This window comes from Lissotriton helveticus, chromosome 7, assembly GCF_964261635.1.
Source record: "Lissotriton helveticus chromosome 7, aLisHel1.1, whole genome shotgun sequence".
Classification (NCBI taxonomy): Eukaryota; Metazoa; Chordata; class Amphibia; order Caudata; family Salamandridae; genus Lissotriton; species Lissotriton helveticus.
The window spans coordinates 1025194440-1025220445 of record NC_136068.1 but is presented as its reverse complement, the minus strand read 5'-3'; the positions used below and the strand labels follow the sequence as shown (position 1 = coordinate 1025220445).

General features: G+C 49.9%; 1 protein-coding gene across 2 annotated transcripts in view; it reads left to right on the top strand.

Annotated features, from left to right (window-relative positions):
* Positions 1 to 26006, top strand: part of LOC144769594 (cyclin-J-like protein) — a 155989-nt gene that overhangs the window by 126359 nt on the left and 3624 nt on the right. The window lies entirely within an intron of this gene.

The following is a 26006-nucleotide window of genomic DNA, read 5'->3' as shown; positions in this document are numbered from 1 at the left end:
CAGTGTGTCAGCGAAAAACCAGCACTTGAACAAGAAATGGACTAAAACAAAAATTGTCTCTCTCTAAAGGGTGTCACTCAACACATGCCTGCCGTTTCTAAGCGCTATAATTATCGGGTACCATTACCCAATTGTTCTGCTGAGACTCAACCCCACGCAGTACTGATAATAGGGGATGTCCAAGCGCAAGCATTTAAGCTCTCATCTTGTGCTTGGCCTGAGAGTTCACGTGTGAAAAGTTCTGAGCTGTTGCTGGTGCACTCAGTTGCGCATCAGTCCATTGAGGTTACAACTGTCTCGGTGATGGCAACAATATAACCCGAGCAGCCCTGACCCCTCGACCCTCCCCTGTGAAAGACGAGAGGTTGTAACTGAAAGCATTTGGTTTTACTGTCAGCCAATCTGTCTTGTTTCCTGATGGACACTGTTTCTGTATCCCAAGGGCCGTGTACATCCCGATGTGCTGCAAAATAAGTTTGAATCCCAGCTGTGGTGCAAATTGTGTACTAAGGGGTTGTGTGCGTGTGTGCGCATCTGTGTGTGTTTGCCTGTGTATGTGAAAGCATCTGAGTCTGGGGATGTGTGCGTCCCTATGTGTGTGTGCCTATATATGTGTACGCATCAGAGTGTGTGTGCGTGCCTGTGCAATGGAGGAGCTGAAAGCCAAGGCGCAGGACTTCTCCCCCGCCCTGGCTCCTTCTTCCAGTGTCCTCGGTCTCCTCAGCTTCTTGGGTAACCTGATGGATGACTCTAACTTCACAGTCCTGCACTGTGCACTGGAAGTGCTCAACCTGTTGGTGCTGAACCTTGGTCAAAGCACTGGACAGTACCTGCGTCCCGTCATCTCCGCCACGGTCAAAGTCTTGGGGGACAACAAGGCAGTCATCAGGCAGGAGTACATGAAGACCTACATGAAGCTAATGAAAGTCGTAGGACCACAGGAGGTGCTCTGCCTATTGCTGGAGCATGTGAAGCACAAGCAATCCCGAGTCAGGAAGGAGGTTGTGAACATCACAATTGCAGCTCTGCTCACCGTAGGGTACAATAGGTCTCACATTTGCGCGAGATTAAGCTAATGGCAATGTGAATGACAATGCCATTTATTTATCTGTTTTCAAAACCAACACATAAATAAAAATTTGGTCATTTACAATGACAATAGCTCTAACTTTTCCAAAGGCGAAACGTTGCAATGTAAATGCTTGTTTATGTCTTGCCTACCAAACAACGAAAGCTGACTGTTTGCGAAAAGACCTATGGTCATATTACAGTGGGCTTAGGGCCTGCTCGTCACTTACCAATGGCTGGCTTAATTTCATTCTCACTTGCTTTATTTTTATTTGTTAGCTTGTGCGGGCTTTCTTCCTCTTCTTGTGTTTGACAGTCCCTAAAGCATGGCCTCATCACTAGTATCCTTCCAATGCCTAATTCGCAGGCACTACTTTTCCTTTTTGGTTAAGCAGTCCATAAAAGTGCATGTGTTTTTCAGCGGTCTCTCTCATGCCGTCCTCTTCCATCTCTGTGCTCTGGGTTACTTGCACCTGCCAGTGTGCTTCTCCCCTGCTCCCTCTGTGTTGCACTTGCCTTTGTGTGCTTCTGTCTCCCTGTTGCTTTCTTGCCCGTGAGTTTCTTTTCCACACTTCAGGTTGTGCACTCTCTTCCCTATGTTGCTTATTCCCCCTCTCAACATATTGTCTTCCCGCATCCTCTGTGTTGCTTCTCCCAACCGGGCTTTCCATGTGGCTTTCCCTAGCCCTTGCCCTCCCTGTTGCTTCCTCTAAATCTTGCTCTGTGTTGCTTCCCCTTATCTGCACCCTCTGTGTGTCTTCCTCTAACCTGCGCCCTCTGGGTGTCTTCCCCTAACCTGCGCCCTATGGGTGTCTTCCCCTAACCTGCGCCCTCTGGGTGTCTTCCCCTAACCTGCGCCCTCTGGGTGTCTTCCCCTAACCTGCGCCCTCTGGGTGTCTTCCCCTAACCTGCGCCCTCTGGGTGTCTTCCCCTAACCTATAGAGACAACCTAACCAAGGGGGAACGGTTAGCACTCTCTACTCTCAGCGACAACCCCAATATTATCATCAGGGAGGCGGACAAAGGGGGTAACGTGGTGGTCATGGATCTGACTGACTACAACAGGGAGGTCCTTGGCCAACTAAGGGACGACTCTTGCTATGAGCCAATCAACCATAACCCGATGGGTCCACTAACAATACTACTAAATGGACTCCTATTGAACTGGAAACAATCCGGTCTTCTGGATGACAATGAGTACCTGTACCTTAAAGTCTTCAGACCTACGTATCCTTGGCTATATACTTTACCCAAAGTCCATAAGAATCTACCATTTCCACCAGGCAGACCGATAGTATCGGGGATTGGGGGGCCCACCGAAAGAATCGCAGAGTATGTGGATCTTTTTTTGGGACCTCTAGTAAAGAACCTTCCGTCTTATATACAAGACTCGAAACACATATTAAACATCATGTCAGACATAGAGTGGCGACAAGATACCAGATTGGTAACCTTGGATGTGGTGTCCCTGTACACCAGCATCAATCCTGAACTTGGTATCAATGCTATTACTAAACTTCTTTCTAACAGACCGGCTTCACTATGGGCACATACCAACATGTTGCTACACATGATGAAGATTATCTTAGAGAATAACTTTTTCATTTTTGATCGGAATTGGTACAGACAGAAGAAGGGAGTAGCCATGGGCTCGAAATTTTCACCCTCCTTCGCTAATCTCTTTATGGGGGCCTTGGAAGCTGACTTAATCTGGGGCACCAAAGGCAGACCATATATCGACTCCATAGTCTATTGGGGGCGATACATTGACGACTGTTTTCTCTTGTGGTCAGGATCTGAGGAACTTCTTCTTTCCTTCTTTGAGTATCTGAATAACAATTTGTGGGAAATCAGCTTCACTATGCGCCACAGCCTGACTAATATTGAATTCTTAGATTTAGAATTCTATGTGAAGGATAACCAATTGCATTCTAAACTATTCAGGAAACCCACCTCCTGTAACTCTATTCTCCACGCTTCCAGCTTTCACCCTGAGCACCAACTACGTTCTATCCCATATGGAGAATTCTTAAGGGCGAAACGTAACTGCAGTGAAGCGAAGGAGTTTGACAATTGTATTGCAAACATGAAAAACAGATTTCACGTGAGAGGGTATTCGAACTCATCCCTTCAGAAAGCAGAACGAAGAACCAGAGACATCCCTAGACCAGATTGTCTGAGGACACGTACGGAGGTTGAGTCCTCCAGACAACAAATCAGACTAATTACAGAATACAATGCTCTCAACTATTACATCAAAAAGAGTTTCAACAAACATTGGAAAATCTTAACAGATGATCCTGTACTCAAAGAATTTCTTCCAAGCAGACCGTCCATCACTTACAGAAAGGGATTCACCCTGAGAAATAAATTGAGTCCTACAGTCCCCCACAACACATCAGGGCAGGACTGGCTATCCACACGAGGTCTTGGCTTCCATAAATGTGGGTTTTGCTCCATGTGCATCTGGGGCAAACATGGCACTAAAACTTTCACAGGCCCTGATGGAGCTATCTACAAAATCAAACATAACATCACTTGTCTGACCAAATTTGTTGTATACATTATAGAATGCCAATGTGGCAAGATCTATGTAGGCAGCACCATCAGGGCTTTCAAGGAAAGAATTTCTGAACACATAAGAGCAATTCAGAAGAGAGACCCCAAATACCCGGTAGCATTACATGTAGCAGAATGTCAACCACTGGGAGATGATATCAAAGTACGTGTTTTCGGGATAGACATGATTCCCCTCGACATCAGAGGGGGCAACCGCGAATTGAAACTCAGACGTAGGGAGACTACCTGGATCATGCGTTTGCAATGCGTGGAACAGGGGCTCAACTATGACCCTGAGCTTCAATTCTTCTTGGGCGACTAACTAGCCGTCCTGGGGATCCTTCCTTTACAAAGACCGACGTAACCTTTGATGTATGAACAGCTAGGAACTCACAGTGTTATACACAGACGTTGTTAGACATGCTCACAAGGCTTCATGTAAGACAAACATGATAATAATTGTATGTACTATATTTAGACATGATTTCATGAGCGGCTGTACCATGTAATATTTTTGACCATTTCCTTGGTCTAATATTGTTAAATAACCGTACGATGCTAAGAATAAGACTGTAATTGTTTGCTGAAATCCCCTGGGTGAATATTATGATACTCTCACTAATAAGGGGTGATAGTGGGGCACTTTCACTCGAGAAGCCATCACATTTTTCTTTTTGCTCACCGTATAGAACTTTTGGCCACTGAGCAGGCGTCAACATAATTGCTAGGATCACTAAATTCACGTTTTTTCATCTCGCTCAGCGATTGTGATCGAATACCTTACACCTATACTGGTTTTCTTTGACGCGCCCCCTACTCATAATTCATTTACCGTTCTTAAAGGCTTCGGTATCACCACCTTTTTATGTCTGAGGAGAAGAATTATTTCCAGCCGGTATTCATCTCCTTACACTTTTTCCATGTGAAAACGGCGTGGATCTTTATTCCTCCCATAACTTGACATTTCTTAAACACCCACGAGTCCTTACCAGCTAAAACTACGATCGTTTACTTAGAAACTTTAGACATGCCTTTTTGGCAGTTTTCTTATAGTGTGGATTCCTTTACAAACACTGTATTCTTTTCGTGTTTATGAGACGACATTCTCATAAAACTGCCTATTTCCTGATGTACGTTTGCCATGTAAAGATGGCGAAGCCTTTTGCTTTCACTCCACCGCTTACTTGGACATCTTCGATGTCCATATTTCCTATAAAGAGACCCCTCCCACTTGGTCACGTGTCCGTACCGTGAGACGGCGACCGGGAACCACGGGAGGAGGGATACCTGAATACGGGTAAGCGTGAACGTAGGACACACCACCAGTTAATATCCCGCCTTCATTGTATAGTGTGAGGCTCTTATTTTCGGGCTTTCCTAAAGCTAACTTGTGCACTTGCTCTTTCTATTGCAGCGCACCGCCACTAGTGAAACGCACCCGTTTCTAGCGAGACTCTTTAAGACGGATCCCCTCCCGGCTACCTCCTGACACACACCAGTAGTCAGGTATTTCATGAGCCTAAACCATCAACACGAGATGTATTTTGGTTGTTTTTTAAAGCATTGCGTCACACCACGCTTTCAGCTGTCATAACTAATGTGACTTTCCTCTCTTCCTTTTCTCATTATTTTGTTCCTTTTTTTGCAAATAGAGTGCATAAATTCAAGGACTTCTGGCAATCAATAAGGCAGATTGCCTAGCCATAAGTACTTTCTACGCAACTATCCATATAGAGCTTACTGTCTCTAAATAGTCACATTGGATCAATACAGCGGTAAGAATTTAGTATCCGCTGTCCACCATCTATTTTACTGAATAGATGCCATCCCCCCTTTGGAATGTTTTTCCTAATGATCCCTTTATGTTTTCTCCTTTAGTCTCTCTCCTATACTAACGCAATAAACCTGAACACTAGTCCAGACCTACTGTGAATCACTACTACTGAACTGAGCCCTAAGGTAAACAAGCGATCATGATGAGAGAGATTATAATGGTCTATTAGACAATGAAATACATTTTTTATTTTTTTTTGCGCGGTAACGGATAATTTTGCTTGCTTTTATACCTCACGGAGGAACACCACTTTCAAACCACGTCATGTTACCGTTACAGTCCCTCACCAACACCCCCACCCAATAGTTCACCATTTTCAATCTCTAATTGGATGATTCACTACCACACGAACCTTTGGAGTGCAAGATCACCGTGTTTGTGTCAATAAAGACCACACACCCAAGCTTCATGTTCACAAGACCTCACGTCTGTGCACCGCCACCCAAGGGCAACCACCCACAGCCTTGGGGTGACACACTTCCCAGATATGTAGCGTCACCACCTTACACGACCACCAGGTGCATACTCAGACGTACTGCACTACTGCATGTTGGCTGCACTTTTAGTCACCATTTGCAGTATGTCACTACTACAAGACACAGTACTGAATTTGCATATCTCATTCTTGTATTATCAGCCCTGAAGAGTCGTGTTGACTCAACTGTACACGACGAAACACGTGTCGGCTTTGTATGACAGTCCTCAAGTCTGGAGAGAATAAACCATCGTCTTGCTGTGACCAAGAACACACCAAAGAATCTGCTTCTGTCTATTTTTAAACTCACCAGTCACTGTACTGTTTATGTGATACTTTACTGTAGTAGCGAGAGCATAACTGTATATATTTGTTTAGTCCCTTGACTTCTTAGACGGTTAAGGGTGTTTTTCCGCCTGCTCTTTACGCACTACACACCATCTTGTCACTCTATACTTTGTAACGTATAACCGAGGTAGTGCGCCTGAGAGATCTGAATCTCTAAAAACCCCCTTCAATTGTTCCCCAACCAGAGTTATTGGAGGCCAAAAATAAGTAAAGCCATCTCCATAACCTCCTTGATTACATTCTGGTATTTATTTTGTTTTTTTAATCTCATTCAGACCACTAAAGTCTAAGAGTTAGGACTGGTTCTCTAGACAAGTGTCTAACTTTCCTGTGGCTCCTTCATTAGCAGCATGCTTTCACAATTTCTACCTACTCTCGTCTTTGTATTCTCCAAACCATATTAATGTCTCTTAAGTCTGGATTCACCTTTGAACCACATCTGCAATCCCCTCATGATAATCAATAAACATGTTATTCAGCGCCAAGATACCCTTTAAGGTGAATGTGTGCTTTACAAATGCACGTGTTATTCTATCAGCTGATCAGCATACTGTTAGAAATTGGATCCCTGCCTGGCCAGGGCTTGCGCCAAAGTCAGTCACAGACCACCACTTCAGGGCAAGGGTGTTGCACACCAAGATAACCCCTGCTCACCCCCTTGGTAACGTGACTCGAGCAGTAAGGCTAAACTCGGAGACAATGTGAGTTAAGCGTCTGCGCGTGCACCCAGCAACAACACCCAAGGCCCACCACAAAGGAAACTCCACACAAGGTTATGTATACAAATAGCCTTTGTATTACCAAAACACATTAGATAAAAACACACATTACAATGTGCCAACAGGCACGGGCAGAATTTACAGGGGATATGTACAAGACAGGGCCACCTGGACCACTGTCAGGAATATGCACTTTTAGACTTAGTACTTGGTAGAATTAGCACTTGCAGGAATAGTAATTAGCACATAGAACACTTGTACGACCAAATAGAAAATGTAGCAAAAAAAATAGAACATAAAGCACACAACCAGTAACCACTGGTAACTGGTAAGTACCACCTACGCAACCCTAACCACCTTAGGAAAATATTTCTCAGGGAACCAGGACCTCCCTAGCAACACCTGTACTAGGAGAAAACAACCACCTAAGTATCACCATACATTTAGGGGTATAAGCATAGGAACATTACACATGATGCATAAACATTCAGAGGTGTAGGGAAGGAAAACACATGATGCATAAACATACATTCAGCGGTGTAAGAACAAGGCACATGATGCATCAAAACACATTCAGAAATGCAGCACAGGGAAACACATGATGCATAAACCTACATTCAGAGGTGTAAGAACAATTGTGCAGTACTCACATCAACCACCACCTGTGGCAGTCCCTAGGCCAACTGGCCTTTCTAGGGCTAGGTCGCCCTGTATCCCAATATCAGGGGGCCTAAATGGAGCAGCTGCCCACTAAGTGCTGGGTAGCTGTGTAGATAATGAGGGGGCCAACTTGGGAGCCTCGCAGGCTCTGAACAAACCAACTGACTGTCCCCTTGGAGCCTCGCTGGGCTCTAAAGCAAAGTGATGCCCCCTAGAGCCTCCCTGGCTCTGCACAACAATGTGGGGCAAGGTGGGAGCGGCCCGCTGACTTCTGGGGCCACTCTACCATGCCAGACGAATGCCCCCTTGAGCCTCTCTGGGCTCTCAAAAACAACTGGGGCGCCTGAGCCCCTCGTGGACTCCTCAACAAATGGTGCCTTTTTCGTTGGAGTCCCGCTCGGGGGACTCAGAACCAAGATCTGCCCCCGGGGGTCCTCGTGGGCCTCGGACGTCGGAGTCCCGCTCGGAGGACTCTTGCACAATATGCCCCCAGAGCCTTGTGGGCTCCAACCACCGGAAATGCCCCTGAAGCCCTCGTGGGCTTCACAACAACGCACCAGAGATCGCGCTACTGGGGGGGGCGGACACCGGCAATGTGTCCCGACGCCCCCCTCTCCTCTGCAACACTCACCGGGTCTGGCGGCGGCTAGGGAAGGAGAGTTCCCTCTCCTCACATGGGAGCCTCGCTCCCAGCAGCACTCCGGTGGTTGCCCTGGTGCCGCGGGCGGGGCTCCTCTCCGGCGCCTCGCTGGCGGACACAGCGCTCTTCTCCTCTCTCTGGAGCCCCGGCTGCTCCTCCAGGCGGCGCTCCTCTATCAAGCGGCGAGGCTGCGGGGCGGGACTTCCGCCTTTGAGCAACAGTCCTTCTGGGTTGCCGCGGGTAGCGCGGCGGCCCTCCCCCAGCGCTCGCAGGCAGCGCTTCGGCCTAATGAGGGGTGGGCACCCTCGAGGCAACAATCCCGCGGGGGCAATGCCGGGTGGGCACCGGCTTTAAAGATAAATAGAGCGCCCCCAAAGCGCTATAAGTGGAAATAGGGCGCTTGGGCGCTAGCAGCACTTGAAGCGCTCCCAAGCACTATAGGGGATAAAGAAAGCGCTCCCAAGCGCTAGAAGTATAAATAAAGCGCTTCCAAGCGCTGTGACATCAGGAAGACCCCCAAGAAGCGCTCCCAGCGCTAGGGCAAATAAAGGTCCAGCAAAAAGTCCTTGTAGAGGTGCAGCAAGAGAGAAGGGGGGGCAAGGCTGGGACCAGAGCCAGCTCACTGGGCCTCCAGGCATGGACGCAGTCCATGTGGCGGTCCTCCTGGCGCCCAGCAGCAGCAGCCCCCCTCAGCAAAAGGGTCCTGGAAGAGAGAACAAATTGCAAGGGGACACAGCCCCTTTTTATACATTAAAATCCTTTGTCTCAGGGTGCAGGGTGGGGGAGAAACCAGTCGCAGCTGGTTTTTGAGTACTTTGTTTTCCTCAGCCACCCTTTCCATTCACCAGGCAGGCTATGGTCATCAGTTGCACCTCAGGGGGCGGAGCCAGCATTGTGTGGGGAAAGCCCAGCCCTATTCAGGTCCCAGGTGCACCACTCGCTCACATCACACATGCTAATCTCAACACTCACCACCGGGCAGACCCATCATGACTCATGGAGCATGGCACCCCAGCCAGCTCCAGCCAATCACACGCCAGCACATTCACTGCACAGACAGGCACACTTCTAGAAGTGGCACTTCCATACTAGACACCTACACGCCGCATGCATCATTGCGCAGCATTCAATCACACGAGTCCGCACATACCAGACTCGAGCCTGCACGCCCCACGCATCAGGAACTACCAGGGAGACATACTTTCCCCATGCATTCCTATGGGAGGGCAGGCCTATCTCACCACTTGCAGAGTGCACACGCACTTTACCCTGGGACACAGTGAAAGTGCGCAGAAACCAAAAATCACCATCACCAGGTCACCATTAAAAGCAAAAAGTTTAGGGGTGAACCTGCCAGAAGGGCCAAGTCCAACACATACCCTTAGATCTTGGCAAACTGCGGCAAATCTCCAACTTCCACCTTCCTATTAAAATCATTAAAGGGGAAGTAACAAGAGGACTTCGAAGGTGCATTGAGCTAAACTGCCTTCACCGGTATCATCAAAGCCAGCGGATGCGAGTAGGGGAGTCACTTAATCTGAAACTTTGTAGAAGAGCTCTTCCTAGCTATATACAAAAGCATCGAAATAGCCCTGACATCGCTTGAATACGCGGCTCCCTACAGCCCTGTTGAACAAACAACATTGTTGGCAAAGTTGCAAAGCAGGCAGGTATATTCAGATCCGCTCCGCTATGGATCATATTATTTCACACCAACTACAGTGAAATAATCCAAATATCCCAATTATATGTCTCTGTGCCACATAGACCACATCAAAATTAACTTCTTCATTGTACAAGTCATGAGTCCAACTTATTTTATGGTTGCAAAACAGGCAGGTTTGTTCAGATCCACTCTACTATGGATCCTCTCATTTCACACCAACTACAGTGAAATAATCCAAATATATGCCTCTATACCACATAGACCGCACCAAAATTAACTTCACCAATGAATATGCACTAAATAGTAAACCTGGATTTCATCCAGACGAGGCATTTAACTAGTGCAGAAACATGTTCATGAAGACTACTTGACACAAGTGCTTGTTTGCCATTGTGGAGCACCATTGGCTTAAATAATTAACCTTCTGATGTATATGCGTGTTCATGTCACCTTGTATGGTCATATCCTGATGGCCATTTTCTTCCTTATCTTTACTTTACTGTTCCAAGATGGACACTGTTGGACAGGCCTCGTGGCCAGGCTGTCCCCTCCCCGCATGGCGGGTCGCGGACCCCTGCTCCTCCTGCTCCCCGGACAAGAACCACCCCCGCAGCCCGCCGGGGCAACCTCCGGCCCTTCCCCGACGGAACCCTGGCTCCTGAACACCACCGTATCGGCTGGCCCGGGTCCTTTCCAGAACCCCTGTCCCCGGCCCAGCCGCCATTTTGGACACTACTCGACCAGGCCTCGTGGCCTCGGGTCGACCTCGGCCTCGGGCCCAGCCAGGCCCCGACATCAAGGCACCACCATCCACCCAGGGGGTAAAGAGACCACTTGGCAGGTCAATGGGAGAAGGAGTGACAACGGCTCCCCTCCGCCAGGTGTCGATCGCCCCAGCCTCCCTGGGCGCTGGCTCCACCCCCCTGCTGGGTGTCTGGACTCCCTCATCCCGGACCCCCCGACCTCCAAGTGCGAGGGTCCGGACATCAAAGGGCGCCAGGCCTATAACTGGGGCAGCTCCAGAGCAGGAAGGCAGTTGGATCCTGGAGTCGAGAGACACCGAGACGAACTCATCTTGAAGGCCTGCTGGCGCTGCCGCGGCCCATCCTTTCGTGAACCATCTGGAAGGCCTGCTGGCGCTGCCGCGGCCCATCCTTTCGTGAACCATCTTGAAGGCCTGCTGGCGCTGCCACGGCTCATCCTTTCGTGAACCATCTTGAAGGCCTGCTGGCGCTGCCGCGGCTCATCCTTTCGTGAACCATCTTGAAGGCCTGCTGGCGCTGCCGCGGCCCATCCTTTCGTGAACCATCTTGAAGACCTGCTGGCGCTGCCGCGGCTCATCCTTTCGTGAACCATCCCGAAGGCCTGCTGGCACTGCCGCGGCCCCTACTTGCGAACCATCAGCTCGAGGATTTTGAGCTCCACACCTGCTACCCCCGTACCGGTCCGGTACTGAGACTGTCCCGCTACCCTTCCCCCCCCAAAGAGACTAGAATTGACAGGGTCCTCGTATCCTGGTCCTGCTGTACCGTCAATTACCTTGCTCTTAAGAAATATAAAAGAGTGAAGAACGCGTCCCTGTGTGGTGTCTATCTGTGGGGGGTAGTTACCTGTCTGTATGATTACCGGGGAGGACCCTCACCGGAGGCCTCTTCCCCCCTGTACTCGGCCGACCCTCCGGGTCCCCGTCTAACATTGGTGGCCAGCGCCGCGATCCGAGCCGACGCATAATCGTACAGAGAGTAACTCACCCCACGACACACAGCAACCATGACGACAAAGAAGAGTGGAACAACGGAAAAATTTCAGATGGAAAAGCTGGAAGAATACAGCCACAAAGAACTAAAGCAATTTTGCATAGAGCTGGGCATTGCTACCACGGGACTGAGCACGAAAGATGACCTCAAGCAAGCCTTAGAAGCTTGGGTGGAGACGGAAACATCCCCACCCCAAAATCAAAGCCTCGAGACCACCGAAACAAGTACCACCCCTGCAGATGAAAGAAGATCGGGCCTCTCGTCCGAAGAGGCCCGAGAACGGGAGAAAACCCGGCTCCACGAATTGGAGCTGGCTCGACTCCGCTTAGATGGAGAACTCAAATTGGCAGAGAAAAAAATAACACTCGAACACTTACGGCTCAGGGAAGAACGAGAAGAGAAAAAGAGCCAGAGGGAGCTGGAAGAAAAAAGACTAGCATACGAGCATGAGCGCAACTTGAAGGAGCTAGAAATTCGACGGCAGAACAAAGACCTCGGCGTCTCCGGGCACCCAAGCCCCACTGCTCCGACAGACCCCAAGGTCCACATCCCCAAGGACGTCGTCCGGGAATACTACCGGAACGATGATATCCAGCAATGGTTTAAAGCCTACGAGGTAGCAATGACCTCCCACCGAATTCCACGGAGCGACTGGGGAGCCGGGCTATGGGGTAAATTCGTTAACGAAGGAAGAGACGCCCTGCTGCAACTCCCCGACCACCAGATGACATCTATGACCACATGAAGGCCGCCCTTCTCACTCGCTATGGGCTCACGCCCGAGATGTACCGGCAGAGATTTCGGGACTGCAAACGGATCCCTGGTACAACTTGGGTGGAGTATGTGAACTTTTTTAGCCGAGCCTTTGAGGGATGGATCAAGGGCAGCCAGGTCACCACCTACGAGCAATTATTCAACCTGATTGTATGGGAGCACCTCTCCAATAATTGCTTTGTCGAACTAAGACAGCACCTCCTTGATAGTAAACTGACCGAACCTCGGAAACTCGCCATCGAAGCAGACTGATGGGAAAGCACCCGAGTCCCTCGAAGCTGGCCCAGCGAGCAAAACAGAGCCTCCCAAGGGCCCCACCGGCCACGGGGAGGAGGAGGAGGCCAGGGTCGGGGCCGGGACACCGTCACCGTGCCCTCCACTAGCAACCCCCTGCCCCCGGCCGGAAGAGGTAGCCCTCCTACGCGACCAGGTTTCCGCGCCAACGTTACCTGCCACAAGTGCCAGCGACCCGGCCACTATGCCAATGATCCCAACTGCCCGAAAAATCAGAGTCCCATGAACCGCCAGATCACTGCCGCCGCTCTGGGAGAAGAGCTAGGCCAGGAAGACACCGAAGAGTACGAGCCGTACCAGCCCGAGTGGGAACCAGCTGCCATGTCCCTGGTCTGTCTAGGAGAGAGGGACATGGTCCCGCGGGCGCCCATCCCCGCCAACACGCAGAAATACAGCCAGTGGGTCACAATCAATGGACGCCGGGCGGAAGCCCTCAGTGACACAGGGGCCAGTGTGACCGCAGTCCGCTGCCACCTGGTGACCCCTGACCAGATCCTACCAAATGTACTTTGTCCAGTGCGGTCGGCAGACGACTCCGAAAGCCTGTGCCAGATGGCCCGCATCCCCTTTGAGTGGGGGGGGGGGGTGTCCGGCATGCTAAAAGTAACTGACCGCGACGATGCACCGGTGGACTGCCTTCTGGGGAACGACCTCGAAAGCTCCCCCTGGTCAGCCGTTGAACGGAGGGAGAACCTGGGGATGCTTGGTCTCCCTGAATGGGTCTGCGTAACGACCCGATCCATGGCCGCCCGCGCCATCCCCCGCCAAGAGGAACCAGAGTGGCCCGAGCCTCCCCCACCGATTGTCACCGAAGAAACCACCCCTGAGCCTGGTCCTCCGGGGTCCGACGACGAAGAACGGGATCAGCCCCCAGACCTCCCGGAGCTGGCCCAGTGGCGCCAAGAAGGTGGCCCCACTCAGGAACAGTTCCGCCAGGAACAAAGAGCGTGTCCCTCCCTCGAGGGCCTCCGACAACAAGCCATAGCCCAGAGCGCAGGGGATACATCGGGGGCCCACTGGATCTACTGGGACAACGAGCTGCTCTACAGAGAGCAAAAGATCGCCGAACTTGGAGCCAGCCGGGTGCTGGTGGTCCCCCTCCAATTCAGAGACGTCCTATTGAACTTGGCACACGATGTGCCTCTTGCCGGGCACCTGGGGCAGGACAAGACGTACAGCCGCCTGGTGACCCACTTCTACTGGCCGAAGATGCGGAACGATGTAGCGAACCACTGCCGGGCCTGCCCCACCTGCCAGGCCAGCGGGAAAAGCGGTCGAAAACTGAAGGTCCCCCTGCAACCCTTTCCCATCGTCACCACCCCCTTTGAGCGGGTGGGAATAGACATTGTGGGGCCCCTGGAGCCCCGGACAGCACAGGGACACCGGTTCATCCTTGTCCTGGTGGACCATGCCACCCGCTATCCCGAGGCCATACCTCTCCGGACCGTGACGGCGCCCGTGGTGGGCCGAGCCCTGATGGGGATCTTCTCGCGGGTGGGCTTCCCCCGAGAAGTCGTCAGTGACAGGGGCACGAACTTTATCTCCAAGTACATCAAGTCCCTATGGCAACAATGCGGGGTCACCTACAAATTCACGACCCCCTATCACCCGCAAGGGAACGGACTAGTAGAACGATTCAACCGCACCCTCAAAGGGATGATCATGGGCCTGGAAGAACCCTTACGTCGCCAATGGGACGTGCTGCTCCCGTGCCTCCTGTTCGCTTACAGGGAGGTCCCCCAGAAATCCCTGGGCTTCAGCCCGTTCGAACTCTTGTATGGACACCCCGTCCGGGGCCCCCTCAGCCTAGTCAAAGAAGGATGGGAGGTGACCCCTCAGAAGACTCCCCCTGATGTATACAAGTACCTCTTGACTCTCCGTAACCAGACCCGGCGGTTCAGGGAACTCGCCAAAGCCAACCTCGAAGCCAGCCAAGAGGACATGAAGCGCTGGTATGATCAGAATGCCTCATCCATCGAGTTCGAGCCGGGACAACAGGTCTGGGTGATGTCCCCGGTTGAACCTTGCGCCCTCCAGGACAAATGGACAGGACCCTTCAAAGTGGTGGAGCGCAAGGGCCCCGTCACCTACCTGGTGGACCTGGAGTCCCCCCGAAACCCCCTGCGGGTCCTCCACGCCAACAGACTCAAGCCCCACTTTGTACGCTCTGAACTTAGCCTCCTGATGGCTACCGACAGTGGGGCTGAAGAAGACTCAGAGCCCCTCCCATACCTCATGAAAACGCTCGAGAAAGACTGCTCCGTGGAGGGAGTCCACCTCTCCGAGGCCCTGTCCCCAGCACAACGCCAAGACTGCAGAGAGCTGCTTCTACAGTTTGCCGACCTGTTCTCCCTCATCCCTGGGGTCACCCCCTGGTGCCTCCACGACGTTGACACCGGGGATAGCCCCCCTATCCGACACAGGGCGTACAGGGTGCCTGATCGAGTACGCGCCTGCATCCAGTCGGAAGTCTCCAAGATGCTAGCTCTGGGAGTGATCGAGCCGTCCGACAGCCCCTGGGCCAGCCCCGTCGTGTTGGTCCCCAAGGCCGCCGCCCCGGGCGTCGCCCCCGAGCTCAGGTTCTGTGTAGACTATCGGGGTCTGAATGCCGTCACCAGGACCGACGCTCACCCCCTTCCCCGGGCAGATGAGCTGATCGACCGCATGGGGGGCGCCCGCTACCTGAGCATCTTCGATTTAACAGCGGGCTATTGGCAGATCGGCCTCACTCCAGGTGCCCAGGAGCGATCCGCCTTCTCCACCCCGGACGGCCACTACCACTTCAAGGTGATGCCATTCGGAATGAAAAACGCACCCGCCACCTTCCAGAGACTCGTGAACAAAGTCTTGGCGGGTCTGGAGGAATTCAGCGCCGCCTATTTGGACGATATTGCTGTGTGCAGCCGCCACTGGGCAGAACACCTCCACCACCTCCGGGAGGTCCTGAACGCCCTCCGGCAGGCCGGGCTAACCATCAAGGCCAGCAAGTGCCAGATCGGCCAAGGGTCCGTGACCTACCTGGGACACCAGGTGGGAAGTGGCCTGGTGGCCCCCCTCCAGCTCAAGATTGCCGCCATCCAAGCCTGGGAGCCCCCGGTCACCCAGACAGAGGTCCAAGCCTTCCTGGGGCTCACCGGGTACTACCGGCGCTTCGTAAAAGACTATGGCAGCATTGTAGGGCCCCTCACAGAACTCACATCCAAAAAGAACCCCCAGAAAGTCAACTGGACGCCGGAATGTCAGACGGCCTTTGAGAACCTGAAGTCCGCCATGTGCACCGCCCCCGTACTCCAAGACCCCGACTACAGCCGGGAATTCATAGTGCAGACGGACGCCTCAGATCATGGCATAGGGGCCGTCCTCTCCCAACTCAACACCGAGGGGGTCGATCAGCCAATGGTCTTCATCAGCCGACGCCTGCTGGCCCGAGAACAGCGCTGGAGCACCATCGAGCGGGAGACCTTCGCCGTAGTATGGGCCCTCAAGAAGCTCCGGCCCTATCTCTTCGGTACCCACTTCCGGGTACAAACAGATCACCGACCCCTGCAATGGCTGATGCAGATGCGGGGAGAAAACCCGAAGCTGTTGCGTTGGTCCATCTCCCTGCAGGGAATGGACTTCACTGTGGAGCACCGCCCAGGCCAAGATCACGCCAACGCAGACGGCCTGTCCCGCTTCTTCCACCTCGGCGAGGAGAGTACCCAAGCGGATGGCTGACTCTCCCTGCCTTCAGCTGGGGGGGGACGCATGTTGGACAGGCCTCGTGGCCAGGCTGTCCCCTCCCCGCATGGCGGGTCGCGGACCCCTGCTCCTCCTGCTCCCCGGACAAGAACCACCCCCGCAGCCCGCCGGGGCAACCTCCGGCCCTTCCCCGACGGAACCCTGGCTCCTGAACACCACCGTATCGGCTGGCCCGGGTCCTTTCCAGAACCCCTGTCCCCGGCCCAGCCGCCATTTTGGACACTACTCGACCAGGCCTCGTGGCCTCGGGTCGACCTCGGCCTCGGGCCCAGCCAGGCCCCGACATCGAGGCACCACCATCCACCCAGGGGGTAAAGAGACCACTTGGCAGGTCAATGGGAGAAGGAGTGTCAACGGCTCCCCTCCGCCAGGTGTCGATCGCCCCAGCCTCCCTGGGCGCTGACTCCACCCCCCTGCTGGGTGTCTGGACTCCCTCATCCCGGACCCCCGACCTCCAAGTGCGAGGGTCCGGACATCAAAGGGCGCCAGGCCTATAACTGGGGCAGCTCCAGAGCAGGAAGGCAGTTGGATCCTGGAGTCGAGAGACACCGAGACGAACTCATCTTGAAGGCCTGCTGGCGCTGCCGCGGCCCATCCTTTCGTGAACCATCTGGAAGGCCTGCTGGCGCTGCCGCGGCCCATCCTTTCGTGAACCATCTTGAAGGCCTGCTGGCGCTGCCGCGGCTCATCCTTTCGTGAACCATCTTGAAGGCCTGCTGGCGCTGCCGCGGCTCATCCTTTCGTGAACCATCTTGAAGGCCTGCTGGCGCTGCCGCGGCTCATCCTTTCGTGAACCATCTTGAAGGCCTGCTGGCGCTGCCGCGGCCCATCCTTTCGTGAACCATCTTGAAGGCCTGCTGGCGCTGCCGCGGCTCATCCTTTCGTGAACCATCCCGAAGGCCTGCTAGCACTGCCGCGGCCCCTACTTGCGAACCATCAGCTCGAGGATTGTGAGCTCCACACCTGCTACCCCCGTACCGGTCCGGTACTGAGACTGTCCCGCTACCCTTCCCCCCAAAGAGACTAGAATTGACAGGGTCCTCGTATCCTGGTCCTGCTGTACCGTCAATTACCTTGCTCTTAAGAAATATAAAAGTGTGAAGAACGCGTCCCTGTGTGGTGTCTATCTGTGGGGGGGAAGTTACCTGTCTGTACGATTACCGGGGAGGACCCTCACCGGAGGCCTCTCCCCCCTGTACTCGGCCGACCCTCCGGGTCCCCGTCTAACAGACACCAAACTTGAAGCAGTTTAATATTTTTCAAAATGTGTGCCTAAACTCCACAAAGAGGAAAAGCAGTCTGATACCAGAACCGGGGCACGTCCCAGTTGTTGCTGCAAGAGCCTCCACAAAATAAGAAAATAGAATTTTAAAAAAACATGAGAAAAGGAGTGGTGAGAGAGAAGTGGAGGACTGGGTAGTGTGGAGAAGTCATTGCTGGAACTGGGAGAGGAACAAGGGAGCAACAGAGTATTTTTGAGTTGGTGGGGTTTAAAAAAACAAAAGAAAAGTAGGATTGGGAGAGCTGGGGAAGCGACAAGGAGAAATCAGGGGGTGGGGAATTGATGAGGGTAAACCGCACACAAGGGGAAGAGCAAGAAAATACTACCACTCATGTGGTAAAGAAAAATACAAACAAATTGTTTCCTGAATGTAAGCAGTGGAAGGATACAAATCGTAGGCTCGAACAGATGGTAAGGAACTGTGTTCCACAAGAGTGGCAAACACAAGAAGAGGAAGGAAAACCGATGAATAAGAAGTAGGCAGATGACATTGACAAGAAAGCCAACCAATGGAAAGCATGAGCTGACCAGAAGCTGGCTTAAAATATTGATATAGTACACAATAGATCAGCAGCAGACATCTAAAAGCTTTCCTTATACAAGGCCTAAATCTATGGCAAGGCATCCTGCCATAAGGAGAATTGGGTCTCCTGCACAACACCAGAGGCAGCACAGTGAGGAATTAATCTTACCAAAGAGGTACACAAAAAGGCATGAAACAAAAGCAACTTTGTGATTAAAATCCAATTGAAAATAGACAGTTTATATAATGTAATCAATGGCAAAATGAGGAGAAAAGCAAAGAGCCCATAACTTGTGTGCAGTAGCACGAAAATAGTTGTCACATTCTGCCGTAAAATACAGCTTGGTACTTACTCTTTGGGATTATTTAAAGTTGCTGTGTTGCGATTGATGTTTTTTTTATTTTTTTTTTTAACCAAGGAATCTAGGAAATAGAAACGTACTTTTTTGTTCATTAATGTAGATGATGCTTAATAAGAGCAGTATTAGGAAGCATAAAAGGCACCCCATGTCATACAATAAACAAAGTAAAATTATTGCCTTTAAAAGTCACAGAGCCAGAAACAACCTTTGTTAAGGGACTTGGGCTTCTCAAGCGACTAGGACGACCAGGGTGCGCCCTCAAAATTGAAACACGGAGACTCGTACGTCGAGATGCTCTAGGGGGAACGCCGAGAAGAGGCGTACCGCGAAGAAGGTGACTAAGGACGCTGAGAAAAAGACGGACAAGGTAAGAAACCCTCAACCATCGTAACACAGAGGCCAAGAAAAGAAGGCACAACAAAAGGCAGCCCAGACATCGAAGAAAATCACAATCAAGGGTCAGACACGATCAGAACTCCACGGATCCCACCCCAGGTATACCGACAATGGAAGATCGTCAAACGCCTAAGGTAAGTAACAAAAAGGCTCAAAGGGAAAGACATCACCTTGGAAGCCTGAAATGACCACAAATAAGTAGAGGATCTCCCAGGCCTCATACGCCGAAAGGGCCCTCTAGGTGGAGAAAAAGACGCCTCAAATTAGAAATTGCAGCACTCCTTCAAAGAAAAAAAGGAGTTTGACGAAGCGCTCTAGGAATTCTGTATTCCCGCGAAGCCCACTGTCTATGAGGAGGAGGAGGTCCTCGATTCGCCAGCAACCCCCAACCACGTGAAGTAGACTGCGAAGAACTCAACGCTCCAGAAGAAGAAGCCTTTGACTTTTGAGGAAGAATGGAACGACCTCGACACAGAAAGCCCAGAAGAAGTCTGTTGCTATCCTTTGAAGGCTTTACCACCAGATGACCTAGCCTTCTACAACAGCCTCATCAAGAGAGCAGCTGACACCTTTGGGGTTCCCTTACAGGAGGAAAAGGGAGACTCCTGCTTCCTCCTAGAGACTTTAACACCACCCACCAAGGGGACACACTATTTACCAATGCTACCAAACATCCTGGACTAGGGAAAAGAGGCCTTCAAAGAACCAGCCTCAGCTAAAGGGATAACACCAAGAGTGGAAAAGAAATATAAACCCTCAACTAAGGATGCTAAATACATTAAAGGAAACACAGTGCGAGACTCCATCATTGTCACCTCAACAAGAAAGAGGAGCAACGCCCACTCTTCCACTGGCCCACCTCCTGAGAGAGAGGGAGCAAAAGAATGGACATGGTGGGGAGAAAAAGGGAGAAAGAAGCAGCAACACCATGGCACATTGCTAACTCCAATGCTCTTCTTAACAGGTATGGCCACTAACAATGGGATACCATTGAGGAACTCATGAGCAAGATCCCAGAGGAAGATGAGAAAAGAGCCAAATACATCATACAAGAGGGTAAGAACATAACTAATACCTTCCTAAAATCTGCCCTAGATACAGCCGATAGTCAGCAGACTAATGTGCACAGTTACGTTATGAAGGCACGCCTAGCTATGAATATCCGTCAAGTCCAAACCTCAATTATTAACAGACCTTTCACAGGAGACGCCCGCTTTGGAAAGGAAGTAGATGAGTCACTACATCCGATAAAGAAAGACCATGAATCCGCTAGGGCAATGGGAGCCCTACAACAGAGAGGCACCCTCAAAAGAGGAGGTTTAAACACAAGAAGACCAGCAGGAAGAGGAGTCTTCTCAGTAGGCTAGCAACAATAACAGAATCAAGGCAGCTTACAGCAGTCAACCAGCAGTCCGGGTATCAAGCCTGGCAGCAACTGCCAAAGCAGCCCTTTTGAGGCAAAGGAAGAGGCAGATGGCAGCCCTCGAGAGGTGGAGGAGCAAATTCAAAGTGATGTGCGCACAACAAAAGTCCCATACACAACACCAGTGGGCGGCAGAATAGCGCACCACCTGCAACAATGGGAAGACATCACCACACAGTTGGATCTTAAATTTGGTACGACACGGATATTGTATAGAATTAACAAACAAACCACCAACCATCCCTCCAAAGAATAAAAAGTTCCTAAAATCAGAACTCTTACAGTTACGAATACAAATAAAGCCACTACTGCAAAAACAAGCAATAGAAAGGGTACCGAAGAGAGAACACAACAAAGGAAACTATTCACCATACTACTTATTCCCAATGCAAGATCTCACACTAAGACCAATCTTAGACCTTGGATTTGTAAACCAGTTCATTCACACGCAACATTTCATAATGACAACACTACAAGAGATCATCCCACAGCTGCAAAAAGGAGACTTAATAGCAACAATAGATCTAAAAGATGCTTATCTACTCATCCCCATGAACCAAGCTCACAAGAAATACCTCGGGGTCTTCCACGAGAACACGCACTACCATTTCAAGGTACTCTCTTTCCAAATAAAATCAGCACCACGAGTATTCACAAAATGCCTAGCTGGAGTTGCAGCATCCCTAAGAAGGACGGGGATCCACGTCTTCCCCCTACTTAGACGACTGGCTAATTAAGGCAAAATCAAAGCGAACATACACAAGTCCATCAAGTAATCAACACACTGCAAAGGTTGGGTTTTTCAATATACCACAAAAAATCATCCACAAAACCAGAACAAGAAAAAAACCTTCTTAGGAGCAAGATTAAACTCCAAACCTGCACAAACATACACAAGAAAGAATTCAAGCTATCAAACGGCTCACCTATACCAGAAGGGTCATTCTCTGACAGTGAGGACTGTCCTGAAACTCATGGGCATGATAACATCATGCATCCCCCCCTATCACTCATGCACGCCTTCACATTCGCCCTCTTCAGGAGTGTCTTTGCAGCAGTTGGTCACAAGCCACAGGGAGTTGGGAAGATGTAGTGGTTGTAACACAAAGTGCAGACGGAGATACAATGGTGGGCATCCAAAAACATAACACTAGGCAGACCTTTAAAGACTCCAACTTCCTCAGTCACCATCACAACAGATGCGTATCACAAGGGGTGGGAAGCTCATTCAGGCCACCTGAGGGTACGGAGTCAAAGAACGAACCAGACTCCATTAAGCACACCAACTTCCTTCAGTGCCAGGAACATCGTCTTCAACTCTAGGATTTCCAAACCCACATACTGAAGAAAACCGTAATAATTCAAACAGACAACACCACTACTATGTTCAACTTCAACAAGCAGAGAGGTACAATGTCATTTACACAATGCAAGCTAGCTCCAGAGATTTGGAAATGGGCCAATTCAAAGAAAATCAGTCTACAGACAATTCACCTGCCAAGAAAAAGACCACACAGAAGCGGATCAACTTAGCAGACGGACCAGCAGCTCAAACAAGTGGGAAAGGAAACCGGACCCTACAACAAATCTTCAACCTATGGGGGACCCCAGAGACAGACCTATTCGCAACAATAGAGAACAAGAAATGCCAATTCTTCGCCTCCAGGTTTCATCACCACCTATCAAAAGGAATGCCCGGTCACTAAACTGGTCAGAGACATTTGCATACACTATTCCTCTGATTCCGCTGATAAAGTCCTAGAGAAAGCCAGACAACCAGGAACACATCTAATACTTTTAGCCCCTCAATGGGCAAGACAAGCCTGGTACTCAAGCCTGCTCGAACTTTCCAAAGGACAAATGATCAAGCTCAAAGCAGACCAAGACCTCCTCACAATGCAAATGGGCCAAGTCTTTCACCCAGAACCAGCGACGCTCAACCTAGCAGCTTGTTGCTTGAATACATAGTGTTCGGACATTTGACCTTCTCCCAAAGAACAATGGAAATACTGAGAAGCAAGAAAACAAACCACAAGACAATGCTACGCTGCAAAGTGGAAACGGTACACCATATGGTGTACAAAAAACAATACCCTAAGCTCAATTTCCACGCAGGAAACGGTGCTCATATATCTGATACACCTGCTCAACAGTAACAGCAACCATTCAAGCCTCAAGGTACACCTGCCAACCTATACCAGGGGGAAATCATGTAAAAGCTTCTTCAAAGCAGCAGTCATCAAAAGATTCCTTTAAAGATCAAAACAAATTGCACCACCAAGAAAGTCTCCAGCACTGATGTGGAGCTTAAACACAGTCCTAACACAACTAATGAGGGAACCATTCGAGCCCATGCACAAAGCAGAACATTAAATACATCACTATCAAAACTTCCTTTTTAATAGCCATAACATCCTTAGGAAGAGTAAGTGGACTAGAAGCGTTAACTGTTAACTACTGAAGAACCATACATGCAAATCCACAAAGACCAGGTCATCTTAAGGACAAATCCTCAATTCATACCTAAGGTAATAAGCAGTTTCCATTTCAACCAAAGCATACAGCTAGCAGCCTTCTTCAAGGATCCACAAACACGAATAGAAAGGAGCCTCCATACCATAGATGTAAGGAGGGCTTTATTGTACTATGTACAACAAAACAAATTCCTGAAAACAATTAATTGTTTCTCTTACTCAAACTCCAAAAAAGGAGCACCAGTGACAAAGGGGACAATTGCTTGTTGGATTGTAGAAGCAATCCAGACATGCTATGCCTCAGCAGGTAAGAACCTAAACACACTGCCAAAAGCACTTTCAACAAGGAAAAAAAAAGGAGCAACCCTAGTGTTCATGGCCAATGTGCCAATAGACACCATATGTGCTGCTGCAACATGGGCATCTCCACATACATTCACCAAATATTACTGTATGCCTATTCAGATGAGTAAGGAAGCTCATGTAGGACAAAAGGTACTTCAACACCTGTTTACAAAGTCTTCCTCCTCTTTGCACAGCCACCCCAAGGAGGTGGAACCGCTACATAATCTAATGCACAGCATGTGAATCCAGAAAAGGATTCAGGCTGCAAAACAAAATGGTTACTTACCAGTAGGAGTAGTTTCCCCTATAGTCAGGAATACGAACAGGTGGGCCAAGATATCACTGAAACCAAAGAACCATCATCTAAACTAAACCGAATTTAAGACATTCCCTACAGGAAAAAAGGGGGAAAAAAGAATCCAAAGATGGCTACCACGCACAGGAACTTCCGGGGCACCGTCTGACATCATACAAGGGATGGACCTAGCACCAAATGATGATTGACACCCCAAACAGAAGGTAAACAAGCATTTGCAATGCAGCCGTCTCTCCTTTGGGATAACTATTTAGTGATGCAGAATATTATCGCACATTAGTGCAAGGTAGATCTCTGTGGCTATAAGTGTTCATCAAATACCTTGAACTCTCTAAATGTGCCCTAAAAGCACATTTCATGAAAACAGAAAACACTGCTTGTCAGTTTAACTACATTTACCCCAACCCTTCTCCATTTTGGGAAGGAGCTGAAGACACATCCGACTGTATCCTTGCTTCTGACCCTCTATAGTTCTCACCTACCTTTTGGCTAAGTTTGTGCTTTACAAATACCTGATCCATACACACCCTTAACATATTACCCTCTATATCGTTCGTCCTTTAATATAAAGCGATCTGATACTCCCACTGGTCATGTTCGCGCTATAGAAAACTAAATATGACAAGAATGCGAGTGCTAACCATGAGCACAAGAACTAACTGGTGTTTAAATATACGAGACCCATCGTGTGCAGTAATTTAGTTTTCCATTCTCTTGCCACCCTTCTGCCAAGTGTCCTCATAGAACGATCACTGCTATCCTCGCTTCTTAGCTAACCGCGGTAAAATCTGTAAATTCAAACATATCCTACCCAAGACTGGTTTAAAGGTTTCACTTTTGAGATGGCTGCAATTCATTTTACGTGAGTGTTACAACCTATCGATACGGATGGTATTTGACCAATCTCTCATTCACGCGTTGTCCCCTCAAAATGGAATTCCTAAACCGTTGCCTGCAATTTGCTGCAACAGAATGATATACAGGTCAGTTGGACTGAAGACATAGCTGACCTTCAATGTCTCGTAAGTGGTTGCTACCAGCAGGAACTTCTCGTGCGTAGTCTGGTCGGTGTCTCCGGGCTGACTGCGGTAGCGATCTGGGTCGTAATGTCGTGGCGGTAGGCACGAGCGATCTCCTGCTTAATGGTCGTGCGCCCCATGCCGTTCACCTCATAGCAGCTGCGCGCCCCTCAGTACAGACCCTCAAGCAGATAGCACTCTGGCTCCTGCCACCATGTCCAGCCAGCATGTCCAGTGAGTTACTGGAAATGGAGGGGACGGGATGGGAGCCCGGCGTGTCTGTGTTCAAAGAAGGTAAGAGATATAGAAGGGGTACTAGGGGCGACCGGCTTTAGTGCAGTCTCTGAATAGTAAGATGGCCATCTTGCAACCTCTGCAGTTCAAATATAGCAGTAGAAGGGTAGGAGGCTTTCATTGCTGGTTCAATTATTCGAAATAATTTAAATTAGGTACACTCTGTACGACTTCAAATATCTTTGGTATGTGAAAAGATACTGATATAGTAAAAAGTTATTAAACGTTTGGACAATATCGGGAATATGTTTATTAAAAATAATTTTGCTAGTAAGTGCATACATATATGCATAAAAAGCACCTAGTAAAATAGGAGTATTGATCTATAATGTTTAGATGTCTAAATGCATTATAAAGAAAAGCGGCCTCGGTTGTCCGGCTGCTTAGAGAGTGAAAGTGTGCATGGCGCACTGAATCTAAGCAGAGCGTGTGGTCCCGGCAGAAAGAGAAACTTAATCAAGAAAATAGGGCTTACAAGACTAAATAGCAGATATCGTGTAACAACTGAAGTAAAGGGGCCAGTAGCCATGGAAGGTTACAAATGAAGACAAGGTGGTACTAAGGAGGGACTAACAAGCCTATTAATCAAAAGCCTGCATTTTACGAAGGACAAGGCACAAGCCAATGACAAATATGGGTGGAGTGTGGGCGGGACTTTTCTTCCATACTCCACTATGGTAGCTCGCCATAGCAGTGCATGCCCGCTGACTCAGGCTCAACCTAAAAAAACAAACAAAGACTATTTTGGACACAACCACTAGATAGTGGAATAATGCACAGCATGTGAATCCAGAAAACTCTTCAAGCTGCAAAACTACTCCTACTGGTAAGTAACCATTTTGTTACTCCTAATACAAGCCTTTTTCTTGTTCCTACACCAGACCCTCTTGTCCCCCTGTCATTAGTCAAAGTTACAGTGATGGGCCTTCATCAGGGATCTGGTGAGGGTGAGAACGTCTTTGGATGCAAGGGGAGTGGCTGCCTTTGTATGCATGGGTGGCACCAGAGGAACCGCCTTTGAACAGCTTGAGAAGCAG